At 44.7% G+C, this 25,292-nt stretch overlaps 1 protein-coding gene across 10 annotated transcripts in view; it reads right to left on the bottom strand.

The window, feature by feature from the left end:
- BEGAIN (brain enriched guanylate kinase associated) overlaps nt 1-25,292 on the bottom strand; it is a 330,134-nt gene that overhangs the window by 285,848 nt on the left and 18,994 nt on the right. The window lies entirely within an intron of this gene.

Below are 25,292 nucleotides of genomic sequence, written 5' to 3'. Positions count from 1 at the left end.
TAAAAGGCGGTACAGCAATACCAGGTGTCGATGGAAACCGGACAGCAGTGATCAGTTGCGGTCGGAACACCGGACAGCGAATACCAGCCACGACTTCCACAGGATACAGCGGACCAAAGCCAGGACGTCTACAGCGTCAGGATAGAGTAACCACGCCCAACGCGTTTCGACTACGGTCTTCGTCAGGGGGTGAGGTCGAAGACCGTAGTCGAAACGCGTTGGGCGTGGTTACTCTATCCTGACGCTGTAGACGTCCTGGCTTTGGTCCGCTGTATCCTGTGGAAGTCGTGGCTGGTATTCGCTGTCCGGTGTTCCGACCGCAACTGATCACTGCTGTCCGGTTTCCATCGACACCTGGTATTGCTGTACCGCCTTTTCCATTTGGGAAGTTTTTATTCCTATATGTTTTTACCTATGTTTGTCAGCTGTATATCAGTAAAAATTGTACCTACCTGTTGCTGACTGGTGCGCTTCAATTTCTTTTTCTTTACATATATATATATATATATATATATATATATATATATATATATATATATATATATATATATATATATATATACATTGTAGGGGCTCTGCACACACTAAGTTAAAAAACCACCCATAGTGCATAGCTTATGTTAACCAGTTCCCTAGATGATTAGTGACAGGTGTGTTGGTAACTGCTCACCTATAAAAGCATAGTCTGCTGTGAGCTTTAGACCAGATAGCATGCTTGTAATCAAACATTGATGTGATAGCTATGTGTATTGTAGCCATTTTGAGCGATAGTGTTAGGACCTGCAGAAAAGTGGGGTCCCTTGAAGGGGGCTGCAGGCTTAAATGCATTGATCAATTCATGAACCAAATCTCCACTATTTATTATTAGTTAATTTAGTGTGTGCAGAGCCCCTACAATGTCTGTTTAAACAATGTGGTCACAAGCCATAGGGCCCCCCAAAATTAGGAAAGGTGAGTGCCGATTTTTAGTGTATATATATATATATATATATATATATATATATATATATATATATATAAAAGCACTTACCCCCCACGACGTGAGGAATTGGAGCCAGCACACGGAGTTGAAGAATAGGTGATTTAATGTATCAGCAACATGTAGACAGTAACAGCTGTATTACCCGACAGCCGTTTCAACTGCTCATAGGCAGTTTTCATCTACAAAAAATGGAATAAAAGGAGGGCCTGCACGGAAAAGACAGGAGACATTTTTTCTAGTGTTCCTGCTTCTCCCCCAGACACTTACTCGAGGGGACCCCTCCTGACCCCCAACAGCACCCACGGGTGTTCCCCAGCCCGGCAGGAACCTTCCGTCACCTTAGTGAGTGAGCTGCAGAGCCGAGGAGGGGAGAAATCCCTTCCTGCAGGTTGCGGCCTACACCTTGCCTCAAGCCGCGGCCTCAATTTTCGCCTGTGTCCGCGGTGGTGCTCCAGACCTGGACCACTGCTGCGAAAATTACAGCGGAGCCCCCACTTGTCACCTCGGAGGTGCCCCAGCCTGTTCCCCACCTGACACTGCCTGCCGATACCTTTGAGTGCAGCCTTGGAGCTGGGGGCACTCTGTGGGACCCTGTGTCTCTCCCTATGCCGGCGCCCGCGGCAGCCATCTTGGGAGAGGCAGAATCGGACAACCTGCATATCTATCTGTGTCTACCTGCTGCTGAGCCTCCTGCAGGGGTGAGGAACTAGGAGAAGACTGAGGGATGTGTGTTCTGCAGCTGTTTGCCTACCGAGCTGTTTGAAATTTGGAGCATCGGCACAGGGAGCTACTGCGGCGGCCATCTTGGATGAGGCAACCTGAGGAGCTGCAGCCTATGTCTGCCTGTCACCTTTCCTCCCTGAATACACCGTTCACCCTCCTGCACTGCAACACCCCACCTAGACCCCTCATAAAAGCGCTGAGGGTCCGGTCTTTCCCACCTGACACCACAACCAGTAAATAGTAACTAAAACATTTGTCCGCTGCCTAGTGTGGAGCTGCTCCCATCCTCACACCCACTTCGATACCGGAGGCACTGCAGGACAGGCCAACAGATCAGGGTACTCGATGGGATGACAGCAGACGTGACGGGTAGTCATCTTCCTTCCCGCCCAGGCTCTCCCTATACAGAAGCTGGACCAGTGGCCTCACACTTCCATTTGCAGATCTATAGCCTCACGGCTCTGACCGGGAGCAGCAGAGGAGGAAGATTATTCCAGTGGTGAGTCACAGCACCTTCACAATATTACCAGTGCCACGCGCTAGCTCAGGGAGACAGAGGGAGATCAGGGAGGTAAATGTGTGGCTTAAGGATTGGTGTAGGAAAGAGGGATTTGTGTTCATGGAACACTGGGCGGACTTCTCGGTCAGGCGCCATCTTTTTTGCCGTGATGGATTGCACCTGAACGAGGAGGGGGCTGCGGTGCTGGGGGGAAGGATGGTTAGAGGGTTGGAGAAGATTTTAAACTAGGCGACGGGGGGGTGGGGGCAGCAAGACATTATGGGACCATCAGGGAGAGAAGCCGGACTGGGATCAGGAATCATATGGGGGAAGGAGATGGGGGGGGGGGGGGACGGAGACATAGACAAAGTCCTGGGACATAACAAGGGTATAATCGGGGGTAACTCTCAGGGTGCATCAGGAATGTCATTTAATAAAATGTTATGTTGTAACAGTCACGTTACCCCATTACAGTTCTTAGGTACAGATGATCTTAGTATACGGGAAGGAGGGAATGACAGAGGAAGAATTCCCGGAACTATGGAGAGGGCAGGCAGTGTGCATGGTGGGGAGGCCTGTAGAGAGTCTATTGAAGGGGAGAGGGGAAAGAGGAAGCTAGTAAAGAATTCAAATGGGTCCTGAGGTGAAACTAATCACAATATTAGAGCCATATCTAAAAATAAACATAAATTAAAATGCTTACTGGCTAATGCAAGAAGCTTAGTGAGTAAAATCGGGGAGCTTGAAACGGTGATCAGTAGGGATGACTACGACATCATTGGTATTACAGAAACATGGTGTAATGAGTCGCATGACTGGGCATTAAACATGGAGGGATATACACTCTACAGGAAAGACAGGGAAAATAGAAGGTGCGGGGGGGTGTGCCTATATGTAAATAATAACTTAACATCATGTGAGAAAAACATGAGCACAGACCTGGAAGACGACAACTCGGAGACAGTGTGGGCAGAGATAACCGACAATAATAAGAAACCAAAAAACAAATTTATAATAGGGGTATGCTATAGACCACCAAATATAAATGAAAGGGAAGAGTCTCTTCTTTTAAACCAAATCAAACAAGCATCAAATCAGGGTAAGGTATTAATTATGGGGGATTTTAATATACCCGACATTGATTGGGAAAACGAAACAGGTAAATCAGCAAGAAGCAATGGGTTCTTAAGCTTACTTAAAGACCAGTTTATTACACAAACGGTAGAAACTCCAACTCGTGATGAGGCGCTCTTGGACTTAGTATTAACAAATAACACAGACTTAGTTTCAAACACAAAAGTAATTGAACAATTAGGGAATAGTGATCACAATATGGTTTCACTGGAAATCAACTTCAGTAAATTACATCAAAAAGGATCTGCAAAAATACTAAACTTCAGAAAAGCGAACTTTGAATTATTCAGGGAAGCCCTAACAGGAATTGGGTGGGAAACGGTTATGGAGGGAAAAAATGCAGAGGAAATGTGGGATACTCTAAAAAAGGTGCTTGATTCACTAACTATTGAATACATTCCTAAAGTAACTAAAGGTAAATTCAACAAAAAAAAGCCACCATGGTTGGACAAAGAAGTAAGGTCAGCTATCAACAATAAAACCAGAGCCTTTAAATTCTATAAAAATAACTTGAATGAGGAGGCGTTCGCAAAATACAAAGAATCAAACAAAACTTGTAAAGGGGTAATTAAAGCAGCTAAAATATTATATGAAGAGTGCATAGCCACTGAAAGCAAAACCAACCCAAAGAAGTTTTTTAAATACATAAATAGTAAACGTTTAATTAAGGAAAACATAGGCCCACTAACTGATACTAGTGGAAAAAGTGTTACTGAGGACAAGGGAAAAGCAAAACTGTAAAATGAGTTCTTCTCATCAGTATTTACTAAGGGAGAGCAGACTGTGGAACGAACATTTACCACAAACGGGACAAATAAGCCAGATCTCATTGTGGATTTCACGCCGAAAGAAATAATACTGAGGCTAAGCAAACTCAAAACAAATAAGTCACCAGGGCCAGATGGGATTCATCCGAGGGTATTAATGGAATTAAGGGATGAACTAGCTACCCCCCTACATTATATCTTTAGCAAGTCACTATCGTCAGGTATAGTACCAAAAGATTGGAGAATAGCAGAGGTAGTGCCAATATACAAAAAAGGAAAAAAGGAAGATCCAGCAAATTACAGACCCGTTAGTTTAACATCAATTGTGGGTAAACTATTTGAAGGATTTTTAAGGGATGGTATCCAGGAATATTTAGATCATCACCGTCTACTCAGTACTAACCAACATGGGTTTGTGAAAAATCGTTCATGCCAAACTAATCTACTAGGGTTCTATGAAGAGGTTAGCAAAAAGCTCGATAATGGAAATGCTGTAGATGTGATTTTCCTAGATTTCGCTAAAGCATTTGATACTGTCCCACACAAGAGATTGATTAATAAAATGGAGAACCTAGGATTGGGTGAAAATATCTGCAGATGGGTAGGGAATTGGCTATGTAATAGAGAACAAAGAGTAGTTGTGAATGGTGCCGTATCAGATATGATACCGGTACTAAGTGGAGTGCCCCAGGGTTCGGTTTTGGGGCCCATTTTGTTTAACATTTTTATTAACGATATTGGGATAGGGTTACTCAGCAATGTATCCATCTTTGCGGACGATACAAAACTTAGCAAAGTCATCAAATCACCAGAAGATGTCACCATGCTTCAAAATGATCTTGCAATTCTAGATGAGTGGGCAAAAAAATGGAAGATGAAGTTCAATGTAGATAAATGTAAGGTTATGCACCTTGGGAGACACAACCAGTGTGCAAGTTACAACCTTAGCGGAGAGGAACTGGGTAATTCCATACTTGAAAAGGATCTAGGAGTCCAAATAGACAGCAATCTAGGATGTAGTGCCCATTGTAATGTAGCTACAAAAAAGGCCAACAAAATTCTGGCATGTATTAAGAGGGGAATGGAAACTAGGGACTCAAGGGTAATTATGCCACTATATAAAGCATTGGTGAGACCTCACCTAGAGTACGGAGTACAGTTCTGGGCCCCACACTATAAAAAGGACATCATAGAATTAGAAAAAGTCCAAAGGCGAGCAACAAAGCTTATTAGGGGAATGGAGAATTTAAGCTACGGGGAGAGATTAAGCAATTTGGGACTATTTACATTAGAAAAGAGACGTTTAAGGGGGGACATGCTCAACATGTACAAGTATATCAAGGGCCAATATAAGGAACTGTCACACACCCTATTTTCTACTAGAAAGGAATCTAGGACGCGAGGGCATGAGTATAGATTAGAAGAAAAAAGATTTCATTCAGCTAGTAGAAAGAATTTCTTTACGGTCAGAACAGTCAAACTCTGGAACTCTCTTCCCAGAGAGGTGGTAACGGCTGGCTCATTAAATGCGTTCAAGGCAAAGTTGGACAAACATTTACTGGAGAAAAACATCCATGGGTACAAATAAGAAATATAATTTGTCTGTAAAATACCAGAACCTACCAAATCAGCAATGGATATCTATACCAGGTTGAACTAGATGGACGCAAGTCTTTTTTCAGCCTTACCTACTATGTAACTATGTAACTATGTAACTGTCCACCACACAACCCCCTGTTGAACACAGAGACACCTTGGATAGCTGCAGCTTGGGGCTACCCCTTGCTTTGACTTTGAGAGCCACCTGCAGGATCCTTTGAGATACCTGCAATCCCACAATTGGTGTCTCCCACGTTTATACTATAATCTAGATCCAACTCCCAGGAACTTTTATTGCTGGCTTTTCCCATTCACCTTAGACTTAGACCCCTCATATGATGTGATTTAAGGGCAACATGCTCCCCCCCTCCCCCCCCCTCCGCTCTTGGAAATTATATTGAGCCCAAGGAGACCTCTTTCAGGACAATGAACCGAAAACTTCTCAACCCTAATAGTTATTATGAGCAGGGCGAGCGCGGACCAACAAAGAAGCACCACAAGATATTTCTAAACACTTTCCACGTAAAGAGAAACCAGCTCCCGCTTCACCGCTGCCGTCCGCATCACCCTTGCAAATGATGGACCCTAAAGATGCTCCATCTACCAAATAAGATATCCAATCTATCCAAAATATGATAATGGACCTAAAGAATTCTTTCACTTCGGCTCTCCAGTCAGCCATAGGAGAACTAAAATCGGACATATCCGCCTTAGAATCCCGTACCACATCGGTAGAAATACAGCTAGAAAAGCATCTAGAATTTCAGAACAAAGTGGGTGAGGATATGTATCATCTGTACGGTGAACTGGACTTTCTTAAAGAGCAACTTGAAGATAGTGAAAATCGCGAAAGACGGAACAACCTGCGAATCCGCAATATTCCGGAAACAGTTACTACAATCGAACTTGAACCGTACCTCAAACGACTCTTCATCTCTTTAGTACCATTTGACTGAGCCGGTGATCCAAATAGAGAGAGTACACCGAGCATTAAGATCCAAACCAAAGGACTCCGAACCACCCAGGGACGTTATACTTAGGTTCCTCTCTTTCAAAACTAAAAATAACATCACGACGGCAAGCAGAAATTCTTCATCGATCCTAATCGAGGGACCTCGCATCCAGATCTACCAAGATTTGTCTCCAGTGACTATCGCCAAAAGGCGAGATCGACATATTGTCACCTCAATGCTACGAGACAATGGATACAAATATCGCTGGGGCTTCCCCTTTTGTTTAATAGTGGACAGTGAGGGAAAGGTTCAAACCATCCATTCACCTGAGGAAGCGCACCGCCTACTACGTAAACTCCAGCTGGTACCTCGGTCTGGAAATGATCCAGCAACATCCAAAGCTTCATCCCCGGGATGATCCCACTCTCTTTGGTTCGTTCCCCACCCATTTCTGTTAAAAATAGTCCGCGGGTATAAACATTTTTCTTTCCTATGCTGCATCGGACTTCTCGTGGGTATAGCACAAACCTGCAAATTACAGTTACAGTTTAACCTCTTAGATAAATCTATTTTATCACCATGGCTGACTTAACATCAGCCAACCATACTCTAAATTTCAGTTTTGAGTTGTTAATGCTATGTTTTGGGTTTCCATTTTCGCGGCCCCGCCCAGTCTGATAGATGCAATTTATGTGGCACTTTGTGGCAAGATACACTTAAAGGAGTTACTATATAATGCTACGCGTCTGCATCCCGGTCGGTGCCGCGACCCGTTACACTTCTTTACTTGTTGGGTCGCTGGGCTCTGTATAGAGTTGGGTATTATCTACTTACTTATGTTTAAAATCAGTGGTGGGGGGCGGGAGAGCCATGCCTCTTTGACGGGCCACCCTCTTTCACTCATTGGGATAACTGTTGTACTTTTACCTGTTGGGTTTAAACCCTTCGAGCAGTTGATAATTTACCTATTTCCCACCAGTGAGCTCAGTCTGGTATAGAGCTCAACCTTAGTGGAAATTTCCCTGGTTTTCCAGAGTATCTTGTCTACTTATTATTCTCCTATATTATTTTTCCCTCCACCCCACCCCTCCCTCCTCTACTCTTTTTTTTTCCTCTCTATCTCCCTTTTTTTTTACTCTCTCCCCTCTCATTGGGGTCTGGGGTCTAATAATAATTACAAATCCACACTAAACATCCACTTGTATAATGCCTTTAAAGTGTGTGTCCATAAATGTCAAAGGCCTTAACACCCCTCAGAATCGCTCCCATATGTAGAGATCACTAAAGACCTTAGGAGGCGATGTAGTATTCCTACAAGAAACGCACTTAAAAAGTAGCTCTCACCCTTCCCTGACATCTAAATCTTTCCCTCTAGCATGGTACTCCAATAATTCAACTAAGCATTGTGGTGTAGCTATTCTCATTAGAAACTCTATCCCCTTCCAATTTCAAGATTCTAAATGTGATAGTGAGGGTCGATACTTTATAATAAGATGCAAATTTGGACATGAAGAGGTTACAATGGCCAACATATATGCCCCTAACACTGGCCAAGCTAAATTCTTTAGGACATTTTTCCAGGTATTTGAAATGTATAGGTGAGGCAAGACGCTTATAGGAGGAGATTTCAATATGGTTCTCACCCCTATGGATAAATCTGGCCCTGTACAGGGTAACCAAATCCCAAACTCAACCACGTTACGTAACTGCATTGCCGGGGCGGATCTCTATGATATATGGAGATGTCTTCATCCCACTACCAGAGACTATACTTTTTTCTCTAAACCACATGATGTTTATTCACGTTTAGATATGTTCCTGGGTTGGTCCTGCTTATCCCAATCTGCCCAGAGTTCCTTAATAGTCCCCCTCACTTGGACTGACCACTCTACATTAGTCACCTCCTTTAATATATATGAAATCTCCACCTGTAAAGCTTCATGGAGACTCAACGAAACTGTGTTGAAGATCCCTCAATTTCAAGAGTTAATTAAAACTAATATTCAGGAGTATTTTTCTCATAACCTACAGGACGACTGCAGCGAATCAACGATATGGGAAGCCCACAAAATAGTCATTAGGAGGACCATCATTCAATATTTATAGCAAGAAAAGCATATTCAAGCTCTCAATATATCCTTAGCGGAACTAGATAGGGAACATAAACGCACCCACTCCGGCAACTCCTAACAAAACTTTCAAATACACAAGCCGAATTACAATCCCTTTTAGCAGAAAAAGTTGAACGTTCATTACACTGGGCCAATCAATCATTCTATGAAAAAAGTAACAAGGCCCACACTCTCCTGGCTAACAAACTGCGCGCTAAAAAAGCGAACCAGGCAATACATTCTATTAAAGACTCCTCAGGTAATCTGACATTTGACCCTAAAAAAATTAACAATATTTTCTTAGACTACTATAAAGTTTTATAGTGTTCACTCTAGAAATATTTTAGGGCAGGGTGCTGATCATGGGAAGGGCACATTTTTCAATCGCGAGGGCAGAGTTTTCAATCGCGAGGGCACATTTTTCATTCGTGAGGGCACATTTTAATTTAAACGGACAAAATGGTGACACCGGAGCTTCAAACCACATTTATGTTTTATAAACCATTTTGTGACTCCAGAGCGTCACACCATCAGCACATTTATGCTATATAACCCATCTTGTGACACCTGAGCATCACACCATCACCACATTTATGCTATATAATCCATCTTGTGACACCTGAGAGCGTCACACCATCGGCACATTTATGCTATATAACCATCTTGTGACACCTGAGAGCGTCACACCATCACCACATTTATGCTATATAATCCATCTTGTGACACCTGAGAGCGTCACACCATCAGCACATTTATGCTATATAACCATCTTGTGACACCTGAGAGCGTCACACCATCACCACATTTATGCTATATAACCATCTTGTGGCACCTGAGAGCGTCACATCATCAGCACATTTATGCTATATAACCATATTGTGACACCTGAGTGTCACACCATCAGCACATTTATGCTATATAACCATCTTGTGGCACCTGAGAGCGTCACATCATCAGCACATTTATGCTATATAACCATCTTGTGACACTGGAGCGTCACATCATCGGCACATTTATGGCCTAAATGTGCTGATGGTTTGAAGCTCAGATGTGAAAAGATGGTTTAAAAGTGGGATGGGGAACCGTTGGCCCTCCAGCTGTTGTTGAACTACACATCCCAGCATGCCATGCTACAGTTTGGCACTTTGGCCAAAACTATTGCAGGGCATGCTGGGATGTGTAGTTCCACAGCTGGAGGGCCAACGGTTCCCCATCCCACTTTTAAACCATCTTTTGACACCAGAGCTTCAAACCATCACTCGGCAAAGTAATTTTTTCTATATGTATAGCAATGTTTTTTAATCTTGACAAACACCGCACTAAACTTCATAGTGAGACGAGTCATTCCAAAACAGTGAAAATTCAATTCAATTAGCAGAGATTAAAACAGGGGGTACTTTTACTTATAAAAATACACAGGGAAAACCCACTGATTCCACAGTTTATAGTAAGTTTCCATGCACTAACAACCAGTCAGGGGAAAATGCTATTTAAATGAATAGCCCTTACCCACTCAAAATGGTATTTAGCTGCGGCTGACTGATACCCCTTTCACATCGCAACTAATTGCCAGGAACAGGCAATATTACCGGTTCGCTGTTTGCCGTGTGAACACACCGCACATGCAGGGTCGCACCGGGACTGAACCGGTTGAAAGTCACCTACATCACACCTTATGCCTCCTTCACCTACATCACACATCATGCCTTTGTCACCTACATCACACCTTATGCCTCCATTACCTACATCACACCTTATGCCTCCATCCCCTACATCACACCTTATGCCTCCATTACCTACACTACACCTTATGCCTCCATCCCCTACATCACACCTTATGCCTCCATTACATACACTACACCTTATGCCTCCATCCCCTACATCACAACTTATGCCTCCATTACCTACACTACACCTTATGCCTCCATCCCCTACATCACACCTTATGCCTCCATTACCTACACTACACCTTATGCCTCCATCCCCTACATCACACCTTATGCCTCCATTACCTACACTACACCTTATGCCTCCATCCCCTACATCACACCTTATGCCTCCATTACCTACACTACACCTTATGCCTCCATCCCCTACATCACACCTTATGCCTCCATTACCTACACTACACCTTATGCCTCCATCCCCTACATCACACCTTATGCCTCCATTACCTACACTACACCTTATGCCTCCATCCCCTACATCACACCTTATGCCTCCATTACCTACACTACACCTTATGCCTCCATCCCCTACATCACACCTTATGCCTCCATTACCTACACTACACCTTATGCCTCCATCCCCTACATCACACCTTATGCCTCCATTACCTACACTATACCTTATGCCTCCATCCCCTACTTCACACCTTATGCCTCCATTACCTACACTACACCTTATGCCTCCATCCCCTACATCACACCTTATGCCTCCATTACTTACACTACACCTTATGCCTCCATCCCCTACATCACACCTTATGCCTCCATTACCTACACTACACCTTATGCCTCCATCCCCTACATCACACCTTATGCCTCCATTACCTACACTACACCTTATGCCTCCATACCCTACATCACACCTTATGCCTCCATCCCCTACATCACACCTTATGCCTCCATCCCCTACATCACACCTTATGCCTCCATTACCTACACTATACCTTATGCCTCCATCCCCTACATCACACCTTATGCCTCCATTACCTACACTACACCTTATGCCTCCATCCCCTACATCACACCTTATGCCTCCATTACCTACACTACACCTTATGCCTCCATCCCCTACATCACACCTTATGCCTCCATTACCCACACTACACCTTATGCCTCCATCCCCTACATCACACCTTATGCCTCCATCCCCTACATCACACCTTATGCCTCCATCCCCTACATCACACCTTATGCCTCCATCACCTACACTATACCTTATGCCTCCATCCCCTACATCACACCTTATGCCTCCATTACCTACACTACACCTTATGCCTCCATCCCCTACATCACACCTTATGCCTCCATTACCTACACTACACCTTATGCCTCCATCCCCTACATCACACCTCATGCCTCCATTTCCTACACTACACCTTATGCCTCCATCCCCTACATCACACCTTATGCCTCCATTACATACACTACACCTTATGCCTCCATCCCCTACATCACAACTTATGCCTCCATTACCTACACTACACCTTATGCCTCCATCCCCTACATCACACCTTATGCCTCCATTACCTACACTACACCTTATGCCTCCATCCCCTACATCACACCTTATGCCTCCATTACCTACACTACACCTTATGCCTCCATCCCCTACATCACACCTTATGCCTCCATTACCTACACTACACCTTATGCCTCCATCCCCTACATCACACCTTATGCCTCCATTACCTACAATACACCTTATGCCTCCATCCCCTACATCCCACCTTATGCCTCCATTACCTACACTACACCTTATGCCTCCATCCCCTACATCCCACCTTATGCCTCCATCCCCTACATCACACCTTATGCCTCCATCCCCTACATCACACCTTATGCCTCCATTACCTACACTATACCTTATGCCTCCATCCCCTACATCACACCTTATGCCTCCATTACCTACACTACACCTTATGCCTCCATCCCCTACATCACACCTTATGCCTCCATTACCTACACTACACCTTATGCCTCCATCCCCTACATCACACCTTATGCCTCCATTTCCTACACTACACCTTATGCCTCCATCCCCTACATCACACCTTATGCCTCCATTACCTACACTACACCTTATGCCTCCATCCCCTACATCACACCTTATGCCTCCATTACCTACACTATACCTTATGCCTCCATCCCCTACATCACACCTTATGCCTCCATTACCTACACTACACCTTATGCCTCCATCCCCTACATCACACCTTATGCCTCCATTACTTACACTACACCTTATGCCTCCATCCCCTACATCACACCTTATGCCTCCATTACCTACACTACACCTTATACCTCCATCCCCTACATCATACCTTATGCCTCCATTACCTACACTACACCTTATGCCTCCATCCCCTACATCACACCTTATGCCTCCATCCCCTACATTACACCTTATGCCTCCATTACCTACACTATACCTTATGCCTCCATCCCCTACATCACACCTTATGCCTCCATTACCTACACTACACCTTATGCCTCCATCCCCTACATCACACCTTATGCCTCCATTACTTACACTACACCTTATGCCTCCATCCCCTACATCACACCTTATGCCTCCATTACCTACACTACACCTTATGGCTCCATCCCCTACATCACACCTTATGCCTCCATTACCTACACTACACCTTATGCCTCCATCCCCTACAATTACCTCCTGGTAATGGAGCCTGTACATGTGTACTAGATGTACCAGCAATGCTCAGTACATGATATAATACACAGTATATAGAAATACACATAGCAGACAGCCTGCTGGTAATAGAAGGTAAATAATGGAGCCTATGCATATGGACCAGCACTGCCCAGGACAGTACATGATATAACACGCAGTACATAGTAATAAACATAGCAGCGTCCTGGTAATAGAAGGGGTGTCAGTGCCGGACTACTGGGTGCTATAATAACCCTGCACCGGAGCCGGTACGTACCACCTGGTTGTCACGCTTCCCCATGATGCACCGCACACCCGCCGAGATTCTCTGCCCCGGAGCGCAGCAGAGACGTCTACCGTGGATAGCCTCTCACCATAGGAGGTGAGCGGCATATCAGACTGCAGGGCTGAGGGGGGGGAGTGTCCACTACGACCACTACACACGCTGCCGCGCTAGAAGCTTAGCTCTGAGAGAGAACCATATAGACTTAAGGGCCCCATACATCAGCAATTAATTGTGACAATTTTCAGATATGGAGATGATTGCCACAATTTATTTTAGATGTGTGGCAATCCCAATCAAATTGCCAATCGATTGCTTAATCAGGTTTTTAAACATGTTTAATAATCTGGTATTATCTGCAGATCTTTTTGAAGGCTTGAGGCTACAGAGTAAACCAACAATTTTAAAATGTGTTCTAAAATTAAGCGCCACCCAAATGTTAATCAAACAATGTGGGAATGAGTTTATAAAGAAAAAAAACTTTCCTAACAAGAATTTCTGTTTCTTTTTGTTCCTTTGTCCTTTGTGTTCATAGATACACTCACAATTTAAAATAAATAAAATTGCATATCACCATAACAGTATGGTATCCAGGGGAAGCCAGAGTTCCGAGGTAGAGTTCCAGATGATGTTAAAGAGGGGGACACACACGCCTCTGATGAAGGACTATTTAAAGTCCGAAAGCGCTCAGGCACAGGAGACTGCTAAAATCGGATGTCCAGAGAATTATTTTTGGTGAGAATACATGGACAGTAACCGGGACTGAAAGGGTGTCCCCCTCTTTAACATCATCTGGAACTCTACCTCGGAACTCTGGCTTCCCCTGGATACCATATTGTTATGGTGATATGCGATTTTATTTATTTAAATTGTGAGTGTATATATGAATAAATTTTATGTGTGGTACAAAAACGTTATTGCACTATTTGTCTGCATTTTGGAGTTCTTTACAGTGGGATCGTGAAACAGAAGTTTTTTTCTTCATAAACTCATTCCCACATTGTTTGATTAACATTTGGATGGCGCTTAATTTTAGAACACATTTTAAAAATGTTGTGAATATTTTTGGTACTTGGTGAAAGTTCCGGGTGTTTCTAAATAGCTGCAACCTATAAGTGAAGCGCAATAAGTAGACAAAACTTCTTCTTGATATACAGAGTTAACCAAACCATGGGCCTTATTCTACTTCACTCTTTCTGACAAAATCCTTCTTAGATGGACAAAACCATGTGCACTGCAGGGGGGCAGATGTAAAATGTGCAGAGAGAATTAGATTTGGGTGAGATATTTTGTTTCTGTGCAGGGTAAATACTGGCTGCTTTATTTTTACACTCCAATATAGATCTTTCTTTGAAGTAAAACCCCACCCAAATCTAATTCTCTCTGCACAAGTAACATCTGCCCCACCTGCAGTGCACATGGTTTTGTCCATCTAAGAAGGAATTTGTCAGAAAGAGTGGACTAGAATAACCCCCAAATCTGAAGCGATGGCGTTCAATATTCCGTCCCAAACATATGCTTCCCTCACCCAGGGCCGGTGCTAGGGGGTTCGGCGCCCTCCTGCAAACTATAAATTTGCGCCCACCCAAGCATTACAAAGGGACAGTGCACACGGAAAGAAAAACGTGTGATCTCACAAGGAAGGGAAATGGCCACACAATAGTACTCCCACTCCAAATTACACCACACAGTAGCACAATATTATTCACCTTACACAGCTGTAACTAGCCATCTTGGTGCCATGAGCTAAAAAACAGGGAGAGTTCGTGCCGTAGGCGCGCGCAAAAATGTAGGAGTGAGGCTTCACGAGGAAGGGGCATGGTCACATAAAAATACCAATTACAACTTAATCCCCATAACACATTATGCTTCACACCTCAATGCCCATTAGACATTATGGGGGAAATTTACTAAAGGAAATTTGTAAAAAAATAGGTGTATTTGTATGCAGAAATACACTTATTTTTGAGATTTACTATCCCGAAAATACGGCAATTCATATTCGTATTGATGTGCTATCAATACAAATACGAACTGCCGTATTTTCGGGATAGTAAGGGGGAAATTTACTAAAGGAAATTTGTAAAAAATAGGTGTATTTGTATCCAGAAATACACTTATTTTTTACATTGACTATCCCGAAAATATGGCAATTCGTATTCGTATTGATAGCACATTAATACGACTACGAATTGCCGTGTTTTCGGGATAGTTAATGTCAAAAATAAGTGTATTTCTGGATACAAATACACCTATTTTTTACAAATTTCCTTTAGTAAATTTCCGCCTATACCACACACAGTAATGCAAATGATACATTATGCCACACATCATGATGCCCCTTACACAATATGCAGTACACCATAATGCCCATTATACATTATGCCACACACCATAATTCCCCTTACAAAATATGCCATGCACCATAATGCCCATATGACATTGACACACATTATGCTACACATAATGCCCCAAGTACTCCTGCATATGCCCACATTTGTAGCATTGCTTATTCATAATGCCCACACCAGTTGCCAAAAGTATTTGCTCCGCTTATACACAGTGCTCACACCAGTTGCTGACATTAGTAGCACTGTGTAACCATATGCCCACACCAGTTGCCGACAGCAGTAGCGCTGCCTATACACCTTGCCGACAGCAGTAGCGCTGCCTATACACGTGCCCACTGAAGTTGCCGACATTAGTATAGCTGCCTATGCACATACTCACACCAGTTGCCGACATTAGTAGTGCTGCGTAACCATATGCCAACACCAGTTGCCGACATTAGTAGCACTGCCTATACAAATATGCCCACACCAGTTGCCAACAGAAGGAGCACTGCCTATACACGTGCCCACACCAGTTGCTGACATTAGTAGCGCTGCCTATACATAACGCCCACACCAGTTTCCGACAGTAGTAGCGATGCCTATACATAATGCCAACACCAGTTGCCGACAGTAGTAGCACTGCTTATACACATGCTCACAGCAGTTGCCAACAGTAGTATCGCTGTCTATACACGTGCCCACACCAGTTGCCGACATAAGTAGCACTGCCAACACACGTGCCCACACCAGTTGCCGACATTAGTAGTGCTGCCTATACACATGCTCACACCAGTTGCCGACATTAGTAGTGCTGACTATACACGTACCCACACCAGTTGCCGACATTAGTAGCGCTGCCAACACACGTGCCTACACCAGTTGCCGACATTAGTAGCGCTGCCTATACACGTGCTCATACCAGTTGCCGACATTAGTAGCGCTGACTATACACGTGCCCACACCAGTTGCCGACATTGGTAGCGCTGACTTTACACGTGCCCACACCAGTTACCGACATTAGTAGCGCTGATTATACACGTGCCCATACCAGTTGCCGACATTAGTAGCGCTGACTATACAAGTGCCCATACCAGTTGCCGACATTAGTAGCTCTGACTATACACGTGCCCACAGCAGTTGCCAACATTAGTAGGGCTGACTATACACGTGCTCATACCAGTTGCCGACATTAGTAACGCTGACTATACACGTGCCCATACCAGTTGCTGACATTAGTAGCGCTGACTATACAAGTGCCCATACCAGTTGCCGACATTAGTAGCTCTGACTATACATGTGCCCATACCAGTTGCCGACATTAGTAGCACTACCAACACACGTGCCCATACCAGTTGCCGACATTAGTAGCACTGCCAACACACGTGCCCATACCAGTTGCCGACATTAGTAGCACTGCCAACACACGTGCTCATACCAGTTGCCGACATTAGTAGCACTACAGTACCTATACACATGCCCACATCAGTTGCCGACATAGTACACTCACACAGTAGTATCCTGGCAGCTCATCCTCTCCTGTGTCCACTGTCTTCAGTCTTGTTCCCTCATAGCCCCGCCCCTTCTGCTCCATGTAGCCCCGCCCCCTCCGCCCGTGTAGCCCAGCCCCTTTTCGTCCGTACTGCTGACCAGGCAGCGACCTGATATTTAGGAGCCTGGAGGGAGCTCTGTGCCTCCGGCGCTGCTGCGTGCCCTGCAGTGTGACAGGCTCAGCAGCAGCCGGCAGCCACACACAGAGACAGCAGGGGATGCACAAGCAGGGACAGCGCCTCTCCTGCCCGGCGCCTACCTGCTTTGCATCCTCTGCTGAGCGGGTAGCGCCGGCCCTGCCCTCACCTCATCATTCCCCTTCCTTTGGAGGCCACAGTCCATTAATTATCTCGGCACAAATATCACCAAAACCTATTCCGCTCTCTACAAGGCTAACTTTGACCCCATTATTATACTTACACAAGATATGAATAACTGGAACCGCTTATACATCTCTTGGATTGGCAGAATAAACGCCCTCAAAATGAACCTACTCCCACGCATTTTATACCTGTTCCAAACAATTCCAATTTCAGTACCGCGATCAACCTTTACATCTCTCCAAAAACTATGTCACAAATTTGTCTGAACCAATTGTAAACCTAGAATATGACGTTCGATTTTAAACAAACAGACTACTCTGGGTGGACTGGGATACCCTAATCTGTACGCATACTACGTAGCTTGCCAACTTAATCATGTTATATCCTGGCACTCACCACAAGGCACTAAGAAATGGGTGGATATTGAAAATGCCCTACTTCAGGGAAACAGACTAGATTATCTCTTGTGGCTCCCTAGGTCCTGCAGACCATCCTCGGCATACCTAATACCCACGGTAAATTTTACAATCCGCCTATGGGACAAAGCATCAGTTGGCCATAACTTATCTTCTTATCCATCCCCGATGACCCCACTCTGGGGCCACCCGGCATTTCTCCCTGGAACTGATCGCACTATGGCAGGTTCATGGCAATCTCGTGGGATTACCAGATTTATCCATCTCAGAGGCCAAAATGCCCCATCCTCCTTTGAGGAATGCAGAGAGCGTTTTGGAATACCTCACATTTTAATTTTCAATATATCCAAATACAAAGCTTTCCCAATTCTCAAACGAGATCTACCACACTAAGACAGCCTTCCTCATTCGAAAGGCTATGCTTAATCTCAAGTTCCAGCAAAGGGAACATCTCTACAATCTACCATTCTATTTTGTACCCTGACCCACCACTCCGCGAACCACATGAGCTAGCCTGGGAAACAGACCTTTCCCAATCATTGGAAGATGAGCAATGGGAAGAAATTAGACTACGTATAGCCAAATCCTCCCTTAGTGTAGCAATTAAAGAAACGTGGATAAGAATTTTGAGATCTGGAAACAGTACACAGCGCTAGAACTAAATACAAAAATGATGTGAATAAAAAGTGGACAAATCAATGTGCACAAAGAAAAAAACAGAAGTACTTCCCTTCCGCATGTTTCAACGGATGAAAGGTAAGTGTATTAATCCCTTTTTCGATAAATAAAGGAATTCTTAGGATGTGAAGTCCATTTCTTTCATACGTATCTCAGAGTGATCATAAAAATGAAAAAAATATACATTGGGCTGTATTCAATGAGCATTTTGGCGATGTGCAGCGAATCCTGTTTAGGATTCGCTGCACATTCGCCACTGCTCGCCGCGTTCCGGAGCCTGGCCAGCTCCAGTATTCAACGAATCAGGGGCTCGCTGCCCCTGACTGGCGAATTTTAACTCCTGCGGCGATGGAAGTCTCCCTGCCTGCCCCAGAACGTTTCTGGGGGGGAGGTGGGCTCCCCGGGTGCCAGGCAGCACAGGCTGCCCCCCGGGGGTGCCAGCAGGGGACCGGGTATATTCACTACACCCGATCATGCATATGTAATGATCGGGTGCAGTGAATATATGAATATCTAATGAGCGGCTCGGCTCTGGCCCCCTCTTGGCTGGTCTGTGTAAAAAAAAAATATATATATATTTTTTTTTAATTAAATATATATTCATGTGCTTACACAGCACATGAATAAAAATAGCATGCCCCTCCTCAGAATAAAATTCCTGATTTTTTGACACCAAATGTAAAAAACAAAAAACACTTTATTTTAAAAGTTCACTTCACCATAAAAAGAGAGCGATTGCTACTCGGTGAATCATGGCGAAAAAAAACTTTGAAATGTATTCGCCATCTGGTCATTGAATAGGGTGATTCACCGTTTTAGTAAAAAATTTGCCTTACAGCACAAAATCGCCATAAAAACATGGCGAATCAGCCTCATTGAATACCACCCATTGTGTAAACAAGTGAAATATAATAATAAAGTGATTTAGTTCAAAGGTGCTTTGGAGATGCAGCGTTCTTTTTTTGTACAGGTGTCTATGGGGAATTTGCTTCTCCCTGGTTATGTATCTATCAAGAAGTTTGCTCCAGACGCATCAAGGTTTCTTTCTAATATCCAAAAAAGACCTTGTGCATCTTGGACCTGCCTGACCTACAGAGGTAACGTTGGACGCCTTAACCTTTTGCTTTGTCCGGACATATAGGGGGACATTTACCAATATGAAAAACCTAGTTTTTCGTATTGGTATTTCCCCTACGGCTGCATACGACTGTTTCAGTCGTATGCAAAGTCGTGTTCCGGAGGGGAAATTACAAAGCAGTCATATACGACTGCTTTGTAACCCTCCGATGGTGTAACCATTCGTATTAGCGGCCGTATATACGGCTGCTAATACGAATTATTTGTAGCAGTCTGCACGGATCAGTCAGATCCGTGCAAGCTGCAAGGTGTAAATAATTTTTTTTTAAATAAATAAATGGAAAAAAAAACGGCGTGGGGTCCCCCCACAGCTGAAGCCAGCACCAGGCTGACGGAGCCTGGAGCCGGTAATTAAAAATCAGGGAACCCGACAAATAGGGGTTCCCTGATTTTTAACAACCAGCCCCAGGCTCCTGCTCTGGGGCTGGTTCCCAAAATACGGGGGACAAAATGACTAGGGGTCCCCTGTATTTTAAGAACCAGCCCCAGGCAAAACCAGCCAGCAGGGTAATGCCACAGCCGGGGGGAGACTTTTTATGCAAGTCCCCCCGGCCAAAGCATTCATCCCTACCGACCAGTCAGCCTGGCCAGGGGCCCTGGGGGAGTGGGGACCCCCCCAATGAAGGAGTCCCCCCCCTCCAGTACTTACCTGACCAGGCTGAAGCCTGGTACTGTCCCCGATGCCCCTGGGCGGTGGGCATCGGGCTGATTATGGTGTAAAAAAAAAAGATAAAACTATTGTTTTTTACTGTGGCACTACAAGTGCCAGCAAGCTGGGACTTGGAGAACCACAAGTCCCAGCCTGCTGGGCATTAAAGGGCCCGCTGGCACTTCTAGTTCCACAGTTAAAAAAATAGTACACAAAACACACTGACACACATTTTAAATAAAAGTTTAATACACACATCACAAACACACTGATACTTACCTATCTTGATCCCGTCGGTAGGTCGTTGGCTCCAGTGTCGGCGGCTCCGGGTCGGCGGCTCCGAGGTCGGCGTCCTGTCTAAAGAAAATCCATGTTGGACCTGTGGAAGTAAATCCTACTCACCAGGTCCTCCATGGATGGTCTTCTGTCTTCTCTCTTCTTTTCCAGGACTTATTTCTTTATCTTCTGTCTTCTGTCTTCTTCTTTCTTTACGCTGCCGGCAGCTCCCGGGACTTTCAGAGCTGGAGAGATGTTGCCTCCTCGACGTCTGGACTAAGAATGAATTCTAGCCAATCAGGAGCCGCCTAGTGGCCAATCAGGAGCCAGTAAAGAATTCATTCTTAGTCCAGACGACGAGGAGGCAACATCTCTCCAGCTCTGAAAGTCCCGGCAGCTGCCGGCAGCGTAAAGAAAGAAGAAGACAGAAGAAAGAAGATAAAGAAATAAGTCCTGGAAAAGAAGAGAGAAGACAGAAGACCATCCATGGAGGACCTGGTGAGTAGGATTTCCTTCCACAGGTCCAACATGGATTTTCTTCAGACATGACACCGACCTCGGAGCCGCCGACCCGGAGCCGCCGACACCGGAGCTGCCGACACCAGAGCCAGCGAACTACCGACGGGATCAAGATAGGTAAGTATCAGTGTGTTTGTGATGTGTGTATTAAACTTTTATTTAAAATGTGTGTCAGTGTGTTTTGTGTACTATTTTTTTAACTGTGGAACTAGAAGTGCCAGCGGGCCCTTTAATGCCCAGCAGGCTGGGACTTGTGGTTCTCCAAGTCCCAGCTTGCTGGCACTTGTAGTGCCACAGTAAAAAACAATAGTTTTATCTTTTTTTTTACACCATAATCAGCCCGATGCCCACCGCCCAGGGGCATCGGGGACAGTACCAGGCTTCAGCCTGGTCAGGTAAGTCCTGGAGGGGGGGGACCCCTTCATTGGGGGGGTCCCCACTCCCCCAGGGCCCCTGGCCAGGCTGACTGGTCGGTAGGGATGAATGCTTTGGCCGGGGGGACTTGCATAAAAAGTCTCCCCCCGGCTGTGGCATTACCCTGCTGGCTGGTTTTGCTGGGGCTGGTTCTTAAAATACGGGGGACCCCCAGTCATTTTGTCCCCCGTATTTTGGGAACCAGCCCCAGAGCAGGAGCCTGGGGCTGGTTGTTAAAAATCAGGGAACCCCTATTTGTCGGGTTCCCTGATTTTTAATTACCGGCTCCAGGCTCTGTCAGCCTGGTGCTGGTTTCGGCTGTGGGGGGGACCCCACGCCGTTTTTTTATTTATTTTTTTATTTTTATTTATTTTTACACTGCAGCCTGCACGGATCTGACTGATCCGTGCAGGCTTAAAGCAAACACGACAGGAAAATGGTGTTCTATTTTTCTGCCGTATTTTCGTGGACAAAAGCAGCCGTATTTTCTATACGGCTGCTTAGTAAATCAGGAACCACCATTCTTTTGAATGGTGATTTCTGTCGTATTCTATCGATGGTGTAGACATTCGTATTTGTAAATACAAATACGAATGTTCCATCTTTAGGACTACGAATTGTTGTATTTTCGGGATAGTAAATCCCGAAAATACAAATTCGTAAAAAAAAGGTGTATTTCTACCTACGAATACACCTTTTTTCTACGAATCCATATTAGTAAATTTCCCCCATAACATCTAGTAGTAGTAGTAGTAGTAGTAGTATGTTTATTTATAAGGTGCCACAAAGTGTCCGCAGCGCCGTACATAGCAAACAAGAAAAATAATTACAAGGTAACGTACAGGGTGTGTTGAAAAATACAGTATAAATAGGGGTATAGCTGGTAGAACTAAAATCAGCATCAGTTCAGAAGTAGGTGTCAAAATTGTCGAGGAGACTGAGGATGAAGTAGAGGAAGGGAAGAACAGGACAGGAGCGGTGAGTACGTGAGGAAGGAGGGTGAGTACGTGAGGAAGGAGGACCCTACTCATAAGAGTTAACATACTAAAAGGAGGTGGGTGGACGAACGAAAAACAATAGGAAAGTAGGAACAGATGGGAACGGAGGCAGGATAGGAGGATCAAAAGAGGTTAGGAGGAGGGATAGGCTAGTCGAAAAAAGTGGGTTTTGAGGGAGCGCTTGAAGGAGGTAAGGGAATCAGAAAGCCTGATGGGTGGTGGGAGGTTGTTCCAGTGCAGGGGGGCAGCGCGACAGAAGTCTTGGACACGGGAGTGGCAGGAGGTGATTAGGTGAGAGGTCAGTCGGCGGTCAGCGATGGAGCGAAGAGGACAGGAGGGATTGTGGATAAAGTTCAGTGAAGAGAGGTAAGGAGCGGTGGAGGAGAGAGCCTTGTAGGTGGTGGTGAGGAGTTTAAAGAGAACTCGGAAGGGAATGGGGAGCCAGTGAAGAGATAGACAGAGGGGGAGGCAGAGGTAGAGCGGCGGGAGAGGAAGATGAGCCTAGCAGCAGCGTTAAGAATGGATTGGAGAGGTGCAAGGCGGGTGAGAGGTAGCCCAGAGAGAAGGATGTTGCAGTAGTCAAGGCGGGAGATGACAAGAGAGTGAATGAGAATTTTGGTCGCGTCAGTGGAGAGGAATGGTCTGATGCGTGAGATGTTGTGTAGGTGAAAGCGGCAAGACTGTGAGAGAGCACGAATGTGGGGAGTGAAAGAGAGGGAGGAGTCAATGATGACACTGAGGCAGCGCTTTTGGTCGGTGGAGGTGATCTCTGTTTCACCAATGCTGATGGAGATAGTGGGAGAAGAGGGGATGTTCGGGGGATGGAAGATTAGAAGTTCAGTTTTAGCCATGTTTAGTTTCAGGAAGCGTTGGGTCATCCAGGCTGAGATGGCCGTGAGGCATTCGGAGACCTTGGACAGGAGTGATGGGGATAGGTCGGGGGAGGAAAAATAGATTAGGGTATCATCAGCATAAAGGTGGTAATGAAAACCATATAGGAGCTGATGAGGGTGCCCAGAGAGGTGGTGTAGAGGGAGAAGGGACTGACCCTTGGGGAACACCGACTGGCTGCGGGGTAGTAGGAGAGGAGGAGCTTGGAGTGGAGACGGAGAAGGAGCGATCGGAGAGGAATGAGGTGAACCAGGAGAAGACTGTGCCAGTGATGCCAAAGGAGCGGAGGGTGTTGAGCAGGAGAGGGTGGTCAACAGTGTCAAAGGCAGCCTACATCTACTGTTTTTGTGACTGTGTTGTAGCTTTCACGTTGCCTCCTGGGTCACCAGGTCCGTTTTGCATCTTTTATTATTTTTTTCTTTTTAAGTCAATTTTCACATTGTATGTATTCATAGTCCAAATATGGACATTTTGTCAAATTAAAGTTTTTTAGTCTACCTACTACTCTCCTTGTTTTTCGAGTTCCAAAAAAATCCACATTGAGAGACCCAAATCCTTTTTGAAAAACACAAAGGCCTTTTTTGGATATTAGAAAGAAACCTTGATGCGTCTGGCTCCATCCCAAAACACAGTGAGTGTGGTACGCCATTCCTTTTGAGTCACCATTTTGAATAAATAACAGAAAGATACCTTTATGTGTTTCCATCTACCATCTTGGATGTGAGTAGGGGTACGCCAACACCAATTTACTGTTTGAAACATAACTTTGAGAAAACCTCTACGAAAGATACCTTGATAAGAGTCACCCCACCTAGTAACCAGTGAGTGGGGGTACGCTTATCTATCCTTTCTGCCAAACAAATAGAAGGGGCTTTAACAATAAAAAGATACCTTTATGGGATTACAACATATAATATCTATGTGAGTGGAGGTACGCTTCTGGAGCAAACTTCTTGATAGATACATAACCAGGGAGAAGCAAATTCCCCATAGACACCTGTACAAAAAAAGAACGCCGCAACTTCAAAGCACCTTTGAACTAAATCACTTTATTATTATATTTCACTTGTTTACACAATGTATATTTTTTTAATTTTTATGATCACTCTGAGATACGTATGAAAGTAATGGACTTCACATCCTAAGAATTCCTTTATTCATCGAAAAAGGGATCGATACACATACCTTTCATCCATTGAAACATACGGAAGGGAAGTACTTCTGTTTATTTCTTTGTGCACATTAATTTGTCCACTTTTTATTCACATAATTTTTGTATTTAGTTCTAGCGCTGTGCACTGTTTCCGGATCTCAAAATTCTTTTCCATTTGTCCAATCTTAAGGACCTCTGGTGTAGGTCCTACTGAGTTCCGGAGACCACAGCTGCTCTAGCGCAAACTTTCAGTCACGCACAAAATTTGTTTTTCACAATTAAAGAAACGTGTTACAAGATTTATACCCATTGGTATCTAGTGCCCACTAGGCTACACACCATATTCCCTGCTACATCGAACCAATGTTGGAGGCTGTGTGGTCAGGTCGGTTCCTTTTTTCACACATGGTGGACCTGCACATTTTGGAATCAGGTTGAAACCTTGATTAGACAATGTTTAGTACAAAGATTTGACCTCTCCCCTTCTATCGCCCTACTTTACGCCCCT

This window comes from Crinia signifera, chromosome 12 (genome assembly GCF_055691185.1).
Source record: "Crinia signifera chromosome 12, ASM5569118v1, whole genome shotgun sequence".
NCBI classification, from domain to species: domain Eukaryota; kingdom Metazoa; phylum Chordata; class Amphibia; order Anura; family Myobatrachidae; genus Crinia; species Crinia signifera.
The sequence above is the reverse complement of the archived record's forward strand: the minus strand, read 5'-3'. Positions and strand labels throughout refer to the sequence as shown.